This window comes from Pristiophorus japonicus, unplaced genomic scaffold (genome assembly GCF_044704955.1).
Source record: "Pristiophorus japonicus isolate sPriJap1 unplaced genomic scaffold, sPriJap1.hap1 HAP1_SCAFFOLD_158, whole genome shotgun sequence".
NCBI lineage: Eukaryota > Metazoa > Chordata > Chondrichthyes > Pristiophoridae > Pristiophorus > Pristiophorus japonicus.
Window position 1 is genome coordinate 81,360 of NW_027251257.1, and position 21,940 is coordinate 103,299.

At 45.6% G+C, this 21,940-nt stretch overlaps 1 protein-coding gene across 2 annotated transcripts in view; it reads right to left on the bottom strand.

The window, feature by feature from the left end:
- Positions 1-21,940, bottom strand: part of LOC139243026 (zinc finger protein 229-like) — a 484,823-nt gene that overhangs the window by 60,510 nt on the left and 402,373 nt on the right. Inside the window, exons 1-2 of one of the 2 annotated variants that reach the window (XM_070870619.1) lie at positions 5,949-6,038; positions 2,505-2,693 (exon numbers count right to left, since the gene is read on the bottom strand). The gene's annotated coding sequence lies outside the window, so the exon portion shown is untranslated. Of the gene's footprint in view, positions 1-2,504; positions 2,694-5,948; positions 6,039-21,940 lie in introns of those variants that run through there. The other variant, XM_070870618.1, reaches the window with a different exon arrangement.

The window sequence follows — 21,940 nt, forward strand, 5'->3', positions numbered from 1 at the left end:
CCTCGCGGTAGAGGATCCCGCTGACCTGCGGAGGATGCGTGAGTGCCAGGTGATTTACTCGGCCGCGTCCTCCGCCAGGATCAACTGGGAGAAATGTTCCGGACTCCTGGTGGGTCAGTGGCGGGTGGACTCCCTGCCGGAGGAGCTCAGGCCTTTTGCCTGGAGCACGACCCATCTCCTCTATCTGGGAGTCTACCTTAGCCCCGACGAGGGAGCCTGGCCGGCGAACTGGCAGGAGCTGGAGGCCAAGGTCGCCGCTCGCCTAGGACGCTGGACAGGACTGCTCAGACTGCTGTCCTACAGGGGTCGAGCGCTAGTCATAAACCAGCTGGTGGCCGCAATGTTGTGGTACCGGCTGGTCACTTTGACCCCTCCCCCTGCGTTTGTCGCCAAGATACAGAAGAAGCTGGTGGACTTCTTCTGGAACAACAGGAAGCACTGGGTCTCTGCCGCGGTCTTGAGTCTCCCGCTTGAGGAGGGCGGTCAGTCGTTGGTGTGCGTCAGCGCCCAGCTCGCGACTTTCCGTCTTCAGACCCTGCAGAGATACCTTTATGTCGAGCCCCCTCCTAGGTGGTGCGCTCTGGCGACATATTTCTTCCGCCAGCAGCGCGACCTCAACTACGACACGCAGCTCCTGTTTGTGAACTTGGGGGGTGTCAGGACCACCCTCCGGGAGCTGCCTGTCTTTTACAAGGACCTCATCAGGGTCTGGAACAAAGTCTCCACCAAGCGCAGCTCTCCGCCGGCTGGAGTGGCGGCCGTCCTGCAGGAGCCGCTGCTCGGGAATCCGTACCTCCACGTCCGAGGTTTTATGTGGCGGTCGGAAGAGAGGGCTGTGGCTGGTGAGGTGACCAGGGTCAGGGACCTGCTCGATGGCGGAGGAGCGGGCTGGATGGCGCCAGGCACGGCGCCTAAATTCTGCCAACGTCCGCCACGCGGCTGATGCCATCGAGTCGCTAAAAACAGCTCTGGGCCCTGACTCCGTTAGGTGCATCGAGGAGGCTCAAGCACGTGGGGAGATCCCGTCCGAACTGACCCCCGTCCGGACGGAATTCCTCATCGGCGCCAAACCCCGGAACCTCCCTCGGGGGCCGGCGCCTCACAACTTGAGCCGCCTCGGGGAAATCCCCTACCTGCCTTTCAGTTCCGCGCGGAGGGGTTTCCTGTACGGGCTGCTCCTGCACACTCTCAACTTTGCCATCCTCGCCGGCCGTCCGGACACGCCATGGCGTACCATCTTGCCGTCCGGAGGAGGCGGGGGTCTCCGATGGAGGGCACTCTACGTAGGCGTCCTCCCACTATTCATCGGGGACTTGGCCTGGAGGGTGGTGCACGGAGCAGTGCCGTGCAACAAATTTTTAAGCCGGTTCACGGACTCCCAGGCCGCCTGCAATTTCTGCGGTCTGGAGGAGTCCGTGTTCCATATTTTTATTGAGTGCACGAGGTTGCAGCCCCTGTTCCATTATTTGAAGGGGCTGCTCCTGAAATTCTGGCTGCACTTCAGTCCCACTCTCCTGATCTTTGGGCACCCTGTGCGGAGGGGAGCGGGTAGGTCTGAAGGCCTCCTCGTAGGACTGCTCCTGGGCACGGCCAAGGGTGCCATCAGCCGGTCCAGGCAGCGGGCGGTCGAGGGGGTCGTTCAACCTGACTGCCTGCCTCTCTTCCGCTCTTACATCCGGTCCAGGGTGTCCTTGGAGATGGAGCACGCGGTGTCCACCGGTACGCTCGCGGCCTTCCGCGAGAGGTGGGCACCGGAGGGACTGGAGTGCATCATCACGCCCGGCAACCAAATTTTAATTTGATTTTAAGTTTTAAAGTTTAATTTGTTTTAATTGCCGGTGCTTTTAGTGTCCCCCTTCCCTTTTATAGGGGGCACTGGGGAAAAATGTGATTTTAGTGCGCAAAAAAAAAAAAGAAAAGAAAAAACACAAAGAAAAACCAAAAAAAGGATAAAAAGGGGCCTTGTAAATGTCTGGTGTGTCATCCAGGCCGGGTGACACGGTTTAATGTTTTGTTTTATAGATAAACTCAAAAAGAGTTTCATGCACAAGGACCCCCAGGTCCCTCTGCACCACAGCATGTTGTAATTTCTCCCCATTCAAATAATATTCCCTTTTACTGTTTTTTTTCCCCAAGGTGGATGACCTCACACTTTCCGACATTGTATTCCATCTGAACAAAAGGATTGAGTATTTTAAAGGCTGATGCCACCAGCCATCGCGCCCAGCACAGAATGTGACTCAGTACCAACAGGAAGGATGTTACTTTAACTTCTGCAAATACATAATGAGGGGAAATCAATCTCTGTCCCTTGAACTAACAGCAACATGGAAAGAGGGAAATGAATGACCTTTAAACACCTGGTCCACTTGGCACTGGAGTGTCTGAAACTCATAATAGGAACTCCAGGGAAATAAAATACTGACAAATGTTAAACTGTTTTGTTGACAAAAGAAATGTCGACTTAACTTTAAAAAAATTAATTGTTAAAAGCACAAACTCACCTGATTGGCCGACTCAGGATCCACCCCTCAAGCACCGCGATTGGTTACAGAACACGCTGTTCCCTGGGCCCTCCGGCCTCTGAGCTCTCTTCCTGTTGGTTCCCAGGACAATCAATCACCACTCGCCAACATTACGCTGCCAGATGAAGTTGAGGGGCTCAGAGGAAGAAATAAAATGAGGCTGTGAATCTGAATTAAGAAATAAAATTAGAGAAGCATAAACTAAAGGGTATATTCCTAAAGCGGGTGCATGAACAGTGAGACCTGCGGGTTTAGGGGCACAAATCACTGAAGGTGGCAGGACAGGTTGAGAAAGCAGTTCAAAAAGCTTACAGATCCTGGGCATCAGAGGCGTGGCGTACAAAAGCAAGGAGGTTATGATGAACCTTTGTACAACACTGGCTCGGCCTCAACTGGAGCATTGTGTCCAATTCTGGGCACCACACATTAGGATGTGATGCCTCAGAGAGGGTGCAAAAAATATTTACAAGGATGATTCACGAGATGAGGGACTTCAGTTCCGTGGATTGACTGGAGAAGCCGGGGTTGTTCTCCTTGGAGCAGAGAAGTGTTCAAAATCATGAGGGGTCCGGACAGAGTAGATAGAGAGATACTATTCCCATTGGTGGAAGGGTCGAGAACCAGAGGAGACGGATTTAAGGTGATTGGCAAAAGAATCAAAGGCGACGTGAGAAAAATCTATTTTGCGCAGCGAGTGGTTAGGATCTGGAATGCACGGCCTGAAAGGGAGTTGGAGGCAGACTCAATCACAGCTTTCAAAAGGGAATTGGATAAGTATCTGAAAGAAAACATTTGCAGGGCTGGGGGAAAGGGCGGGGCAGTGGGACTCGCTGGGAGCCGGCAAGGGCTCGAGGGGCCGAATGGCCTTCCGTGCTGTAACCATTCTCTGATTGTGTGAGCAGAACCACTCTGTTCCCTGACTCAATCTAAAGCCTTCCTGACTGTGAGCACCTGTTAAACCTGCCCTGCACCTTCACTGCTCCAAGGAGAACCACCCCAGATGCTGCAGCCATCATCTTATTGAATGGCGGCAGGCTCGAGGGGCCAAATGGCGACTCATCTCCTATTTCTGATGTTCTCATGTGTTCATGTCACTGGCCCCCATCCTGCAGCGGGACAATGGAACACATTGTGACGTTGAGGAAGCCCCGCCCCTGTCGCTCCCTGCTCCCCGCGGTGGGCGGACCCGTGCTGCCCAAAGATGGCGGCCGAACGCCCGCAACCCCCGACAGTAACCAAGTCCCGTCCCCGCCCGAAGGTGTCCCACAGCCGCTGCCGACTCGGCGACGGAATCTGGCCGCCCGCGCGTGTACGTGAGTCCGCGAGTCCGCAGGGAGGCTGGGCGCGCTGCTCGGGCCGCTCCTCCATCCTCCGCGGGTCATCTCCCACAATAGGCTGGCCCCGCGCCTGCACACAACTCCGCCCCGCCTCACCCGGGCCACCGAGCTCAAAGGCCACGAGCGGAGCCGCCAACAAACCTCCAACCCGCGCAACACTCAGCCCGCAGCCAATGGCGGGGCGGCACGGGGCACCAGCCCACCCAGCGCACGCTGCTCCGCACCAATCAGCGGCGGGGGCCGGGGCCGCGGCACCAATCAATCAATCAGCGAACAATCCAGGGCGCGCGGTGCTGAAGGGAAAGTGTCTGTGGCCACACAAACACAAGATGCTGCAAGTGTCCGCGGCTCAGGCAACATCTGTGGGCAGCAACACAGTTAATGGTTGGTCACAACTGGAGAGTGTTGGGAAAGGACAGATCCTGAAGGAGCATCACAGGCAGTCCCTCGCAATCGAGGAGGACTTGCTTCCACTCTATAAATGAGTCTTTAGGTGGCTGAACAGTCCAACAGGGGAACCACAGTCCCTGTCACAGGTGGGACAGATAGTCATTGAGGGAAAGGGAGGGTGGGACAGGTTTGCCGCACGCTCCTTCCGCTGCCTGCGCTTGGTCTCTGCGTGCTCTCGGCGATGAGACTCGAGGTGCTCAGCGCCCTCCCGGATGCACTTCCTCCACTTAGGGCGGTCTTTGGCCAGGGTCTCCCAGGTGTCGGTGGGGATGTTGCACTTTATCAGGGAGGCTTTGAGGGTGTCTGTAATGGATCCGTTGGTCAGGATCACCCACCACCCCTGTGCTCACTGACCGACATTGGCTCCCGGTTAAGCAACACCTCGATTTCAAAATTCTCCTCCTGGTTTACAAATCCCTCCACGGCCTCGCCCCTCCCTATCTCTGTGACCTCCCTCCCCCTGAGACAGCCTCTAACTCTGGCCTTGACCCTCCCTATCTCTGTGACCTCCCTCCCCCTGAGACAGCCTCTAACTCTGGCCTTGACCCTCCCTATCTCTGTGACCCCCCTCCCCCTGAGACAGCCTCTAACTCTGGCCTTGACCCTCCCTATTTCTGTGACCCCCCTCCCCCTGAGACAGCCTCTAACTCTGGCCTTGACCCTCCCTCCCCCTGAGACAGCCTCTAACTCTGGCCTTGACCCTCCCTCCCCCTGAGACAGCCTCTAACTCTGGCCTTGACCATCCCTCCCCCTGAGACAGCCTCTAACTCTGGCCTTGACCCCCCTCCCCCTGAGACAGCCTCTAACTCTGGCCTTGACCCTCCCTCCCCCTGAGACAGCCTCTAACTCTGGCCTTGACCATCCCTCCCCCTGAGACAGCCTCTAACTCTGGCCTTGACCCCCCTCCCCCTGAGACAGCCTCTAACTCTGGCCTTGACCCTCCCTATCTCTGTGACCTCCCTCCCCCTGAGACAGCCTCTAACTCTGGCCTTGACCCTCCCTCCCCCTGAGACAGCCTCTAACTCTGGCCTTGACCCTCCCTCCCCCTGAGACAGCCTCTAACTCTGGCCTTGACCATCCCGGATTAGAATGGCTCCACCAGCGGTGGCCGTGCCTTGAGCTGCCTGGGCCCCAGGCTCGGGAAGTCCCTCCCTGAAGCTCTCCCTCTGTGTCCCCCGACAAGCCGCTGTTTAAAAGCCGCCTCTGTGAGCGGCCTGTCGCTCCCCGGCCTTCACTGATTGTTGTGTCTCGGGGCCCAATGTGTTTGTCCTGGAACACTCTCACACCGCGCGCTGGGAAGCGCCTTCCCGCCTTTTGTGACGTGTGTAAATGCCAGTTGTTGTTGTTGCGGCTCAAGCCAATCAGCGGCACAGGTCCCGCCCCTCGGGCTCCCCGATTGGTTGGAGGACCCGCCGCCGGCTCGCTCCTCCAGCCCCGCCCCGCTCGCTCCCCATTGGTCGGAAGCTCCCGTCAATCAGGCCGTGGGCCCGGGTCACGTGTCCCTCGAGCGCGCTCCGCCAGACTGTGTGACGTGTGTCGGGGACCCGGATGTGCGGACTCTCAGGTTTGGATTTGCCTTTATTCTCCCCCTCCCCCCCGCGCCATTCTCTACCCAATCGGAGCGGAGAAAACTCACTTTACGTCACCGATCGCGGCTCTTTAACGGACACAAACACCTTTCCCCGGAAGGCCCCGCGCCACAGGACCCGACCGCGTCACAGGATCCGGTCTCTGGGCCACAGGACCCGATCGCGCAGGCGCAGCTCCTAGTGTGGGGGGAGGGGGCGGTTTGTGTCCTCTGGGCATGCGCGGTTATTACCGATGATGACCGGGAGGGGCGCTGTGCTGGGCGTGGTTCCCGGTGCGCAGGCGCGGATTCTGGGCTGTCAATCACCCATCAGGCAGTGCGGCTGCTGGTGAGACCTGTGACGTCATAGAAGCCCAGGCAGTGACATCACAGAAGGAGGCCATTCGGCCCATCGTGTCCCTGCCGGCCGGCACAGAGCTCTCCAGCCTGATCCCACTGTACAGCTCTCGGCTTACATTGATATAAGACTTACATTTATATAGCGCCTCTCACCGCCACCAGACGTCTCAAAGCTCTTTACAGAGAATGAAGTTCTGTTGGAGCGTAGTCACTGTTGTAATGTGGGAAATGCGGCAGTCAATCTGTGCACAGCAAGATCCCACAGACAGCCATGTGGTTGAGGGATAAATATTGGCCAGGACACCGGGGATAACTCCCCTGCTCTTCATCGAATTAGTGCCATGGGATCTTTTACAGCCATCAGAGGGAGAGAGCAGACAGAGCCTCGGTTTAACGTCTCATCCGACAGTGCAGCACTCCCTCAGCACTGCACTGCAGTGTCAGCCTACACTTTCTGTGCTCAAGTCCCTGGAGTGGGACTTGAACCCACAACCTTCTGTCTCCGAGGCGAGAGTGCTCCATCACAGGCAGTCCCTCGAATCGAGGATGACTTGCTTCCACGTCAAAAAATTCACAGGTGTTTCAATGAATGAATAAAATTCCGGGTCCCGAACTAAATCTTGAAGGATGGAAGATGCCTGTGTGGGGATGTTTTTAACATGTGGTGGCCGTTGCACACCAGCCACCACACGGGCTTGACAGAGGTAGGTCTTGGTCCAGTGGCAAGCATTAACCAAGACCAATGGAGACCAGCTCTGCTGCACAGACCTAGTGTGCACACATATCGCAGTGTGGGCTGGGCCTGTGCTGCCCCTGGGCCCTCGCCTCTCCTGGGCCCCGATCACGTCCCTCTACAATCTCTCGCTGCTCCTTCGCCCCGACCTCCTGCTGTATCTGCCCACGCTCCAATCACCGACCTGGATCTTGGTGACGTCCCTTTTCACTGCCGTTGCTCTCCTGCACCAGCACGTGCTGCTCTCTGGAGTGGTCATCGCCACACTTCTCCTTCCACTCCCCGGCCTGTGCTGATGGTTCTCGCGAGAGTGCTACCCACTGAGCCACAGCTGACCCCTCTGCTAAGCAAAATAGGTCCTTGTTATCCACTCTATCCAGGCCCCTCATAATTTTATATATTTCAGTTAGGTCTCCCCTCTAAACCTTTTTCCAATTACTTTAAATCTATGCCCCCTCCAATTATTGACCATTCTGCTAAGGAAATAGGTCCTTCCTATCCACTCCATCTAGGCCCCTCATAATTTTATACACCTTGATGAGGTTTCCTCTCAGAGTCCTCTTTTCCTAAGAAAACCCCAGCCTATTCAATCTTTCCTCATAGCTAAAATTCTCCAGTCCAGGCAACATCCTCGTAAATCTCTGTACCCTGTCTAGTGCAATCACATCTTTCCTGTAATGTGGTAGCCACAACTGCACACAGTACTCTAGCTGTGGCCGAACTAGTGGTTTATACAGTTCAAGCATAATCACCCTGCTCTTGTATTCTATGCCTCGGCTAATGAAGAAAGCATTCAGGATACTTTCCTTTATCACCTTATCTACCTCTCCTGCTCCCTTCAGGGATCTGTGGACCTGCACTCCAAGGCCGCTCTGTTCCTCTACACTTCTCAGTGTCCTACCATTTATTGTGTATTCCCTTGTCTTGTTAGCCCTCCCCACATGCATTATCTCACGCTGAGTTGAATTCCATTTGCCACTGTCCTGCCCACCTGTCCAGTCCATTGATATCTTCCTGCAGTCTACAGTTTTTTTCTTCATTATCAACCACACAGCCAATTTTTGTATCATTTGCAAACTTCTGAGTCATACCCCGACATTCAGGTCAAAATCATTGATATAAACCTCAAAAAGCAAGGGACCGAGTACTGAGCCCTGCGAAACCCCACAGGAAACAGCCTTCCAGTCACAAAAACACACATCGACCATTACCCTTTGCTTCCTGCCTCTGAGACAATTTTGGATCCAACTTGCTGCTTTGCCCTGGATCCCATGGGCTTTTACTTTTGTGACCAGTCTGCCATGTGGGACCTTATCAATAGCCTTACAAAAATCCAAATACACTACATCAAATGCTCATCGATCCTCCTTGTTACCTCTATGGTAGAGCTATCCAGTTAGGTCCACTCCCCTGATCTTTCCCCACAGCTCTGCAAATATTGTCCCTTTAGTATTTATCCAATTCATGTTTGAAAGTTACTATTGAATCTGCTTCCACCGCCCTATCAGGCAGTGCGTTCCAGATTGCAACAACTCGCTGCTTATAAAATGTTCCCTCATGTCGCCTCTGCTTCTTTTGTCAATCACCTGAACTCTGTGTCCTCTGGTTACTGACCCTTCTGCCACTGGAAAGTGTTTCTCCTTATTTAGTCTATTAAAACCGTTCATGAATTTGAACACTCTATCAAATCTCCTCTTAACCTTTTCTGCTCCAAGGAGAATAACTGCAGCTTCTCCAGTATCTCCACATAACTGAAGTCCCTCATCCTTCGTTCCATTCGAGTAAATTTCTTCTGCACCCTCTCTAAGGTGTAGACATCCTTCTGAAAGTGTGGTGCCCAGAATTGAACACAATGTGTCAGCTGAGGCCTAACCAGTGTTTTATAAAGGTTTAGCATAACTTACATCAAATGCTGATATTTGTGTGATGGGTTTAGACGGCCGAGGTTTATCCAGTAAGTTGGATGTGAGCTGAAACATGTGCACTTGGAGCGGAGAGCCAGGGACACGCTGTGTAACCGGGCACAGACACTCTGCACAGCCCACACATCTCTTGTTTCCCACTTGGCCCAAAAGGAATATATTAAATGCAACAATTCATTTGATTTGACTTTAAATAGTTTTGCTTATAAATTTAATCATGCTTCTCTAATTTTACTTAATTCAGATTCACGGCCTCATTTTATTTCTTCCTCTGAGCCCCTCAACTACATCTAACAGCGTAATGTTGGCGAGTGATGATTGATTGCCCTGGGAACCAACAGGAAGAGAGTTCAGAGGCCGGAGGGCCCAGGGAGCAGCGTGTTCTGTAACCAATCGCGGTGCTTGAGGGGTGGATCCTGAGTCGGCCAATCAGGTGAGTCTGTGTGAACCCTTGTTAAATAATTTATCATTTAAAAGTTGAATCAAGATTTCTTTTGTCAGCAAAACAGTTTAACATTTGTCAGTATTTTATATTACACTAGACCATGTCTCTATTTATATTACACTAGACCCTGCCTCTGTTTATATTACACTAGACCCTGCCTCTGTTTATATTACACGAGACCCTGTCTCTGTTTATATTACACTAGACCCTGTCTCTGTTTATATTACACTAGACCCTGTCTCTGTTTATATTACACTAGACCCTGTCTCTGTTTATATTACACTAGACTCTGTCTCTGTTTATATTACACTAGAGCCTGTCTCTGTTTATATTACACTAGACTCTGTCTCTGTTTATATTACACTAGACCCTGTCTCTGTTTATATTACACTAGACTCTGTCTCTGTTTATATTACACGAGACCCTGTCTCTGCTTATATTACACTAGACTCTGTCTCTGTTTATATTACACGAGACCCTGTCTCTGTATATATTACACGAGACCCTGTCTCTGTTTATATTACACGAGACCCTGTCTCTGTTTATATTACACTAGACCCTGTCTCTGTTTATATTACACTAGACTCTGTCTCTGTTTATATTACACGAGACCCTGTCTCTGTTTATATTACACTAGACCCTGTCTCTGTTTATATTACACTAGACCCTGTCTCTGTTTATATTACACTAGACCCTGTCTTTGTTTATATTACACTGGGCACTGTCTCTGTTTATATTACACTGGACCCTGTCTCTGTTTATATTACACTAGACCCTGTCTCTGTTTATATTACACTAGACCATGTCCCTGTTTATATTACACTAGACCCTGTCTCTGTTTATATTATACTAGACCCTGTCTCTGTTTATATTACACTAGACCCTGTCTCTGTTTATATTACACGAGACCCTGTCTCTGTTTATATTACACTAGACCCTGTCTCTGTTTATATTACACGAGACCCTGTCTCTGTTTATATTACACTAGGACCTGCCTCGATTATATTGCACTAGACCTTGTCTCTGTTTATATTACACCAGACCCTGTCACTATTTATATTACACTCGACCCTGTCTCTGTTTATATTGCACTAGACCCTGTCTCTGTTTATATTACACTAGGCCCTGTCTCTGTTTATATTACACCAGACTCTGTCTCTGTTTATATTACACTAGACCCTGCCTCTTTATATTACACTCGGCCCTGTCTCTGTTTATATTGCACTAGACCCTGTCTCTGTTTATATTACACGAGACCCTGTCTCTGTTTATATAACACTAGGACCTGCCTCTGTTTATATTACACTAGACCTTGTCTCTGATAATATTACACTAGACCCTGTCACTATTTATATTACACTCGACCCTGTCTCTGTTTATATTACACGAGGCCCTGTCCCTGTTTATATTACACTAGACCCTGTCTCTGTTTATATTGCACTAGACCCTGTCTCTGTTTATATTACACTAGACCCTGTCTCTGTTTATATTACACTCGACCCTGTCTCTGTTTATATTACACTAGACCCTGTCTCTGTTTATATAACACTCGACCCTGTCTTTGTTTATATTACACGAGGCCCTGTCCCTGTTTATATTACACTAGACCCTGTCTCTGTTTATATTGCACTAGACCCTGTCTCTGTTTATATTACACTAGACCCTGTCTCTGTTTATATTACACTCGACCCTGTCTCTGTTTATATTACACTAGACCCTGTCTCTGTTTATATTACACTGGACCCTGTCTCTGTTTAGATTACACGAGACCCTGTCTCTGTTTATATTACACTAGGACCTGCCTCTGTTTATGTTACACTAGGCCCTGTCTCTGTTTATATTACACTAGACCCTGTCTCTGTTTATATTACACTAGACCCTGTCCCTGTTTATATTGCACTAGACCCTGTCTCTGTTTATATTACACTAGACCCTGTCTCTGTTTATATTACACTAGACCCTGTCTCTGTTTATATTACACTAGACCCTGTCTCTGTTTATATTACACTGGACCCTGTCTCTGTTTATATTACACGAGACCCTGTCTCTGTTTATATTACACTCGACCCTGTCTCTGTTTATATTACACTAGACCCTGTCTCTGTTTATATTACACTAGACCCTGTCTCTGTTTATATTACACTAGACCCTGTCTCTGTTTATATTACACCAGACCCTGTCTCTGTTTATATTACACTAGACCATGTCCCTGTTTATATTACACTAGACCCTGTCTCTGTTTATATTACACTCGACCCTGTCTCTGTTTATATTACACTAGACCCTGTCTCTGTTTATATTACACTAGGCCCTGTCTCTGTTTATATTACACCAGACTCTGTCTCTGTTTATATTACACTAGACCCTGCCTCTTTATATTACACTCGGCCCTGTCTCTGTTTATATTACACTAGACCCTGTCACTGTTTATATTACACTAGACCCTGTCTCTGTTTATATTACACTAGACCCTATCTCTGTTTATATTACACTAGACCCTGTCTCTGTTTATATTACACTAGACCCTGTTTCTGTTTATATTACACTAGACCCTGTCTCTGTTTATATTACACTAGACCCTGTCTCTGTTTATATTACACCAGACCCTGTCTCTGTTTATATTACACTAGACCCTGTCTCTGTTTATATTACACTAGACCCTGTCTCTGTTTATATTACACTAGACCCTGTCTCTGTTCATATTACACTCGACCCTGTCTCTGTTTATATTACACTAGACCCTGTCTCTGTTTATATTACACGAGGCCCTGTCTCTGTTTATATTACACTGGACCCTGTCTCTGTTTATATTACACGAGACCCTGCCTCTTTATATTACACTAGGCCCTGTCTCTGTTTATATTACACGAGGCCCTGTCTCTGTTTATATTACACGAGACCCTGTCCCTGTTTATATTACACTAGACCCTGTCTCTGTTTATATTACACTAGGCCCTCTCTCTGTTTATATTACACTAGACCCTGTCTCTGTTTATATTACACTAGACCCTGTCTCTGTTTATATTTCACTGGACCCTGTCTCTGTTTATATTACACTAGACCCTGTCTCTGTTTATATTACACGAGGCCCTGTCTCTGTTTATATTACACTAGACCCTGTCCCTGTTTATATTACACTAGACCCTGTCTCTGTTTATATTACACTAGGCCCTGTCTCTGTTTATATTACACCAGACTCTGTCTCTGTTTATATTACACTAGACCCTTCCTCTTTATATTACACTCGGCCCTGTCTCTGTTTATATTACACTAGACCCTGTCACTGTTTATATTACACGAGGCCCTGTCTCTGTTTATATTACACTGGACCCTGTCTCTGTTTATATTACACGAGACCCTGCCTCTTTATATTACACTAGGCCCTGTCTCTGTTTATATTACACGAGGCCCTGTCTCTGTTTATATTACACTAGACCCTGTCCCTGTTTATATTACACTAGACCCTGTCTCTGTTTATATTACACTAGGCCCTCTCTCTGTTTATATTACACTAGACCCTGTCTCTGTTTATATTACACTAGACCCTGTCTCTGTTTATATTACACTACACCCTGTCTCTGTTTATATTACACTAGACCCTGTCCCTGTTTATATTACACTAGGACCTGCCTCTGTTTATGTTACACTAAGCCCTGTCTCTGTTTATATTACACTAGACCCTGTCTCTGTTTATATTACACTAGACCCTGTCTCTGTTTATATTACACTAGACCCTGTCTCTGTTTATATTGCACTAGACCCTGTCTCTGTTTATATTACACGAGACCCTGTCTCTGTTTATACTACACTAGGACCTGCCTCTGTTTATGTTACATTAGGCCCTGTCTCCGTTTATATTACACTAGACCCTGTCTCTGTTTATATTACACTAGGCCCTGTCTCTGTTTATATTACACTAGACCATGTCCCTGTTTATATTACACTGGACCCTGTCCCTGTTTATATTACACTCGACCCTGTCTCTGTTTATATTACACTAGACCCTGTCTCTGTTTATATTACACTAGACCCTGTCTCTGTTTAAATTACACCAGACCATGTCCCTGTTTATATTACACGAGACCCTGTCTCTGTTTATATTACACTCGACCCTGTCTCTGTTTATATTACACTAGACCCTGTCTCTGTTTATATTACACTGGGCACTGTCTCTGTTTATATTACACCAGACTCTGTATCTGTTTATATTACACTCGACCCTGTCTCTGTTTATATTACACTAGACCCTGTCTCTGTTTATATTACACTCGGCCCTGTCTCTATTTATATTACACTAGACCCTGTCACTGTTTATATTACACTAGACCCTGCCTCTTTATATTACACTCGGCCCTGTCTCTATTTATATTACACTAGACCCTGTCACTGTTTATATTGCACTAGACCCTGTCTCTGTTTATATTACACTAGACCCAGTCTCTCTTTATATTACACTAGACCCTGCCTCTTTATATTACACGAGACCCTGTCTCTGTTTATATTACACTGGACCCTGTCTCTGTTTATATTACACTAGACCCTGCCTCTTTATATTACACTCGGCCCTGTCTCTATTTATATTACACTAGACCCTGTCACTGTTTATATTACACTAGACCCTGTCTCTGTTTATATTACACTAGACCCTGTCTCTGTTTATATTACACTAGACCCTGTCTCTGTTTATATTACACGAGACCCTGTCTCTGTTTATATTACACGAGACCCTGTCTCTGTTTATATTACACTAGGACCTGCCTCTGTTTATATTACACTAGACCTTGTCTCTGTTTATATTAGACTAGACCCTGTCACTATTTATATTACACTAGACTCTGTCTCTGTTTATATTGCACTCGACCCTGTCTCTGTTTATATTGCACTAGACCCTGTCTCTGTTTATATTACACGAGACCCTGTCTCTGTTTATATTACACTAGGACCTGCCTCTGTTTATATTACACTAGACCTTGTCTCTGATAATATTATACTAGACCCTGTCCCTGTTTATATTACACTAGACCCTGTCTCTGTTTATATTACACGAGGCCCTGTCCCTGTTTATATTACACTAGACCCTATCTCTGTTTATATTGCACCAGACCCTGTCTCTGTTTATATTACACGAGACCCTGTCTCTGTTTATATTACACTCGGACCTGCCTCTATTTATGTTACACTAGGCCCTGTCTCTGTTTATATTACACTAGACCCTGTCTCTGTTTATATTACACTAGGACCTGCCTCTGTTTATGTTACACTAGGCCCTGTCTCTGTTTATATTACACTGGACCCTGTCTCTGTTTATATTACACCCGACCCTGTCTCTGTTTATATTACACTAGACCCTGTCTCTGTTTATATTACACTAGACCCTGTCTCTGTTTATATTACACTGGACCCTGTCTCTGTTTATATTACACTGGGCACTGTCTCTGTTTATAATACACTAGACCCTGTCTCTGTTTATATTACACTAGACCCTGTCTCTGTTTATATTATACTAGACCCTGTCTCTGTTTATATTACACTGGACCCTGTCTCTGTTTATATTACACTAGACCCTGTCTCTGTTTATATTACACTGGACCATGTCCCTGTTTATATTACACTAGACCCTGTCTCTGTTTATATTATACTAGACCCTGTCTCTGTTTATATTACACTAGACCCTGTCTCTGTTTATATTACACTAGACCCTGTCTCTGTTTATATTACACTAGACCCTGTCTCTGTTTATATTACACGAGACACTGTCTCTGTTTATATTACACTAGGACCTGCCTCAATTATATTACACTAGACCTTGTCTCTGTTTATATTACACTAGACCCTGTCACTATTTATATTACACTCGACCCTGTCTCTGTTTATATTGCACTAGACCCTGTCTCTGTTTATATTGCACTAGACCCTGTCCCTGTTTATATTACACTAGACCCTGTCTCTGTTTATATTGCACTAGACCCTGTCCCTGTTTATATTGCACTAGACCCTGTCTCTGTTTATATTGCACTAGACCCTGTCTCTGTTTATATTACACTGGACCCTGTCTCTGTTTATATTACACTAGACCCTGTCCCTGTTTATATTACACTAGACCCTGTCTCTGTTTATATTACACTGGACCCTGTCTCTGTTTATATTACACTAGACCCTGTCTCTGTTTATATTGCACTAGACCCTGTCTCTGTTTATATTACACTAGACCCTGTCTCTGTTTATATTACACTAGACCCTGTCTCTGTTTATATTACACTAGACCCTGTCTCTGTTTATATTACACTAGACCCTGTCTCTGTTTATATTACACTAGGACCTGCCTCTGTTTATGTTACACTAAGCCCTGTCTCTGTTTATATTACACTAGACACTGTCTTTGTTTATATTACACTAGACTCTGTCTCTGTTGATATTACACGAGACCCTGTCTGTGTTTATATTACACTAGACCCTGTCTCTGTTTATATTACACTAGGACCTGCCTCTGTTTATGTTACATTAGGCCCTGTCTCTGTTTATATTACACTAGATCCTGTCTCTGTTTATATTACACTAGGCCCTGTCTCTGTTTATATTACACCAGACCCTGTCCCTGTTTATATTACACGAGGCCCTGTCTCTGTTTATATTACACTAGACCCTGTCACTGTTTATATTACACTAGACCCTGTCTCTGTTTATATTACACTAGACCCTGTCCCTGTTTATATTACACTAGACCCTGTCTCTGTTTATATTACACCAGACTCTGTCTCTGTTTATATTACACTCGACCCTGTCTCTGTTTATATTACACTAGACCCTGTCCCTGTTTATATTACAGGAGGCCCTGTCTCTGTATATATTACACTGGACCCTGTCTCTGTTTATATTACACTAGACCCTGCCTCTTTATATTACACTCGGCCCTGTGTCTGTTTATATTATACTAGACCCTGTCTCTGTTTATATTACACGAGACCCTGTCTCTGTTTATATTACACTAGACCCTGTCTCTGTTTATATTACACGAGACCCTGTCTCTGTTTATATTACACTAGGACCTGCCTCTGTTTATATTACACTAGACCTTGTCTCTGTTTATATTACACTAGACCCTGTCACTATTTATATTACACTAGACCCTGTCTCTGTTTATATTGCACTAGACCCTGTCTCTGTTTATATTGCACTAGACCCTGTCTCTGTTTATATTACACGAGACCCTGTCTCTGTTTATATTACACGAGACCCTGTCTCTGTTTAGATTACACTAGGACCTGCCTCTGTTTATATTACACTAGACCTTGTCTCTGATAATATTATACTAGACCCTGTCACTATTTATATTACACTCGACCCTGTCTCTGTTTATATTACACGAGGCCTTGTCCCTGTTTATATTACACTAGACCCTGTCTCTGTTTATATTACACGAGGCCCTGTCTCTGTTTATATTACACTAGACCCTGTCTCTGTTTATATTACACTAGACCCTGTCTCTGTTTATATTACACTAGACCCTGTCTCTGTTTATATTGCACTAGACCCTGTCTCTGTTTATATTACACGAGACCCTGTCTCTGTTTATATTACACTAGGACCTGCCTCTGTTTATGTTACACTAGGCCCTGTCTCTGTTTATATTACACTAGACCCTGTCTCTGTTTATATTACACTAGACCCTGTCTCTGTTTATATTACACTAAACCCAGTCTCTCTTTATATTACACTAGACCCTGCCTCTTTATATTACACGAGACCCTGTCTCTGTTTATATTACACTGGACCCTGTCTCTGTTTATATTGCACTAGACCCTGTCTCTGTTTATATTACACTAGACCCAGTCTCTCTTTATATTACACTAGACCCTGCCTCTTTATATTACACGAGACCCTGTCTCTGTTTATATTACACTGGACCCTGTCTCTGTTTATATTACACTAGACCCTGCCTCTTTATATTACACTCGGCCCTGTCTCTATTTATATTACACTAGACCCTGTCACTGTTTATATTACACTAGACCCTGTCTCTGTTTATATTACACTAGACCCTGTCTCTGTTTATATTACACTAGACCCTGTCTCTGTTTATATTACACGAGACCCTGTCTCTGTTTATATTACACGAGACCCTGTCTCTGTTTATATTACACTAGGACCTGCCTCTGTTTATATTACACTAGACCTTGTCTCTGTTTATATTAGACTAGACCCTGTCACTATTTATATTACACTAGACCCTGTCTCTGTTTATATTGCACTCGACCCTGTCTCTGTTTATATTGCACTAGACCCTGTCTCTGTTTATATTACACGAGACCCTGTCTCTGTTTATATTACACTAGGACCTGCCTCTGTTTATATTACACTAGACCTTGTCTCTGATAATATTATACTAGACCCTGTCCCTGTTTATATTACACTAGACCCTGTCTCTGTTTATATTACACGAGGCCCTGTCTCTGTTCATATTGCACCAGACCCTGTCTCTGTTTATATTACACGAGACCCTGTCTCTGTTTATATTACACTCGGACCTGCCTCTATTTATGTTACACTAGGCCCTGTCTCTGTTTATATTACACTAGACCCTGTCTCTGTTTATATTACACTAGGACCTGCCTCTGTTTATGTTACACTAGGCCCTGTCTCTGTTTATATTACACTGGACCCTGTCTCTGTTTATATTACACTCGACCCTGTCTCTGTTTATATTACACTAGACCCTGTCTCTGTTTATATTACACTAGACCCTGTCTCTGTTTATATTACACTGGACCCTGTCTCTGTTTATATTACACTGGGCACTGTCTCTGTTTATAATACACTAGACCCTGTCTCTGTTTATATTACACTAGACCCTGTCTCTGTTTATATTATACTAGACACTGTCTCTGTTTATATTACACTGGACCCTGTCTCTGTTTATATTACACTAGACCCTGTCTCTGTTTATATTACACTGGACCATGTCCCTGTTTATATTACACTAGACCCTGTCTCTGTTTATATTATACTAGACCCTGTCTCTGTTTATATTACACTAGACCCTGTCTCTGTTTATATTACACTAGACCCTGTCTCTGTTTATATTACACTAGACCCTGTCTCTGTTTATATTACACGAGACACTGTCTCTGTTTATATTACACTAGGACCTGCCTCAATTATATTACACTAGACCTTGTCTCTGTTTATATTACACTAGACCCTGTCACTATTTATATTACACTCGACCCTGTCTCTGTTTATATTGCACTAGACCCTGTCTCTGTTTATATTGCACTAGACCCTGTCCCTGTTTATATTACACTAGACCCTGTCTCTGTTTATATTGCACTAGACCCTGTCCCTGTTTATATTGCACTAGACCCTGTCTCTGTTTATATTGCACTAGACCCTGTCTCTGTTTATATTACACTGGACCCTGTCTCTGTTTATATTACACTAGACCCTGTCCCTGTTTATATTACACTAGACCCTGTCTCTGTTTATATTACACTGGACCCTGTCTCTGTTTATATTACACTAGACCCTGTCTCTGTTTATATTGCACTAGACCCTGTCTCTGTTTATATTACACTAGACCCTGTCTCTGTTTATATTACACTAGACCCTGTCTCTGTTTATATTACACTAGACCCTGTCTCTGTTTATATTACACTAGACCCTGTCTCTGTTTATATTACACTAGGACCTGCCTCTGTTTATGTTACACTAAGCCCTGTCTCTGTTTATATTACACTAGACACTGTCTTTGTTTATATTACACTAGACTCTGTCTCTGTTGATATTACACGAGACCCTGTCTGTGTTTATATTACACTAGACACTGTCTCTGTTTATATTACACTAGACCCTGTCTCTGTTTATATTACACTAGACCCTGTCTCTGTTTATATTACACGAGACCCTGTCTCTGTTTATATTACACTAGGACCTGCCTCTGTTTATGTTACATTAGGCCCTGTCTCTGTTTATATTACACTAGATCCTGTCTCTGTTTATATTACACTAGGCCCTGTCTCTGTTTATATTACACTAGACCATGTCCCTGTTTATATTACACTAGACCCTGTCTCTGTTTATATTACACTCGACCCTGTCTCTGTTTATATTACACTAGACCCTGTCTCTGTTTATATTACACTAGACCCTGTCTCTGTTTAAATTACACCAGACCCTGTCTATTTTTATATTACACGAGACCCTGTCCCTGTTTATATTACACTCGACCCTGTCCCTGTTTATATTACACTCGGCCCTGTCTCTGTTTATATTACACCAGACCCTGTCCCTGTTTATATTACACGAGGCCCTGTCTCTGTTTATATTACACTAGACCCTGTCACTGTTTATATTACACTAGACCCTGTCTCTGTTTATATTACACTAGACCCTGTCCCTGTTTATATTACACTAGACCCTGTCTCTGTTTATATTACACCAGACTCTGTCTCTGTTTATATTACACTCGACCCTGTCTCTGTTTATATTACACTAGACCCTGTCCCTGTTTATATTACAGGAGGCCCTGTCTCTGTATATATTACACTGGACCCTGCCTCTTTATATTACACTCGGCCCTGTGTCTGTTTATATTATACTAGACCCTGTCTCTGTTTATATTACACTAGACCCTGTCTCTGTTTATATTACACGAGACCCTGTCTCTGTTTATATTACACTAGACCCTGTCTCTGTTTATATTACACTAGACCCTGTCTCTGTTTATATTACACTAGGACCTGCCTCTGTTTATATTACACTAGACCTTGTCTCTGTTTATATTACACTAGACCCTGTCACTATTTATATTACACTAGACCCTGTCTCTGTTTATATTGCACTAGACCCTGTCTCTGTTTATATTGCACTAGACCCTGTCTCTGTTTATATTACACGAGACCCTGTCTCTGTTTATATTACACGAGACCCTGTCTCTGTTTAGATTACACTAGGACCTGCCTCTGTTTATATTACACTAGACCTTGTCTCTGATAATATTATACTAGACCCTGTCACTATTTATATTACACTCGACCCTGTCTCTGTTTATATTACACGAGGCCTTGTCCCTGTTTATATTACACTAGACCCTGTCTCTGTTTATATTACACGAGGCCCTGTCTCTGTTTATATTACACTAGACCCTGTCTCTGTTTATATTACACTAGACCCTGTCTCTGTTTATATTACACTAGACCCTGTCTCTGTTTATATTGCACTAGACCCTGTCTCTGTTTATATTACACGAGACCCTGTCTCTGTTTATATTACACTAGGACCTGCCTCTGTTTATGTTACACTAGGCCCTGTCTCTGTTTATATTACACTAGACCCTGTCTCTGTTTATATTACACTAGACCCTGTCTCTGTTTATATTACACTAAACCCTGTCTCTGTTTATATTGCACCAGACCCTGTCTCTGTTTATATTACACGAGACCCTGTCTCTGTTTATATTACACTAGGACCTGCCTCTGTTTATGTTACACTAGGCCCTGTCTCTGTTTATATTACACTAGACCCTGTCTCTGTTTATATTACACTAGGACCTGCCTCTGTTTATGTTACACTAGGCCCTGTCTCTGTTTATATTACACTGGATCCTGTCTCTGTTTATATTACACGAGACCCTGTCTCTGTTTATATTACACTTGACCCTGTCTCTGTTTATATTACACTAGACCCTGTCTCTGTTTATATTACACTAGAGCCTGTCTCTGTTTATATTACTCTAGACCCTGTCTCTGTTTATATTACACTGGACCCTGTCTCTGTTTATATTACACGAGACCCTGTCTCTGTTTATATTACACTAGGACCTGCCTCTGTTTATGTTACACTAGGCCCTGTCTCTGTTTATATTACACTGGACCCTGTCTCTGTTTATATTACACGAGACCCTGTCTCTGTTTATATTACACTCGACCCTGTCTCTGTTTATATTACACTAGACCCTGTCTCTGTTTATATTACACGAGACCCTGTCTCTGTTTATATTGCACTCGACCCTGTCTCTGTTTATATTACACTAGACCCTGTCTCTGTTTATATTACACTGGACCCTGTCTCTGTTTATATTACACTAGACCCTGTCTCTGTTGAGATTACACTAGGACCTGCCTCTGTTTATGTTACACTAGGCCCTGTCTCTGTTTATATTACACTGGACTCTGTCTCTGTTTATATTACACGAGACCCTGTCTCTGTTTATATTACACTCGACCCTGTCTCTGTTTATATTACACTAGACCCTGTCTCTGTTTATATTACACTAGACCCTGTCTCTGTTTATATTACACTGGACCCTGTCTCTGTTTATATTACACGAGACCCTGTCTCTGTTTATATTACACTCGACCCTGTCTCTGTTTATATTACACTAGACCCTGTCTCTGTTTGTATTACACTAGACCCTGTCTCTGTTTATATTACACTAGACCCTGTCTCTGTTTATATTACACCAGACCCTGTCTCTGTTTATATTACACTAGACCATGTCCCTGTTTATATTACACTAGACCCTGTCTATTACACTCGACCCTGTCTCTGTTTATATTACACTAGACCCTGTCTCTGTTTATATTACACTAGGCCCTGTCTCTGT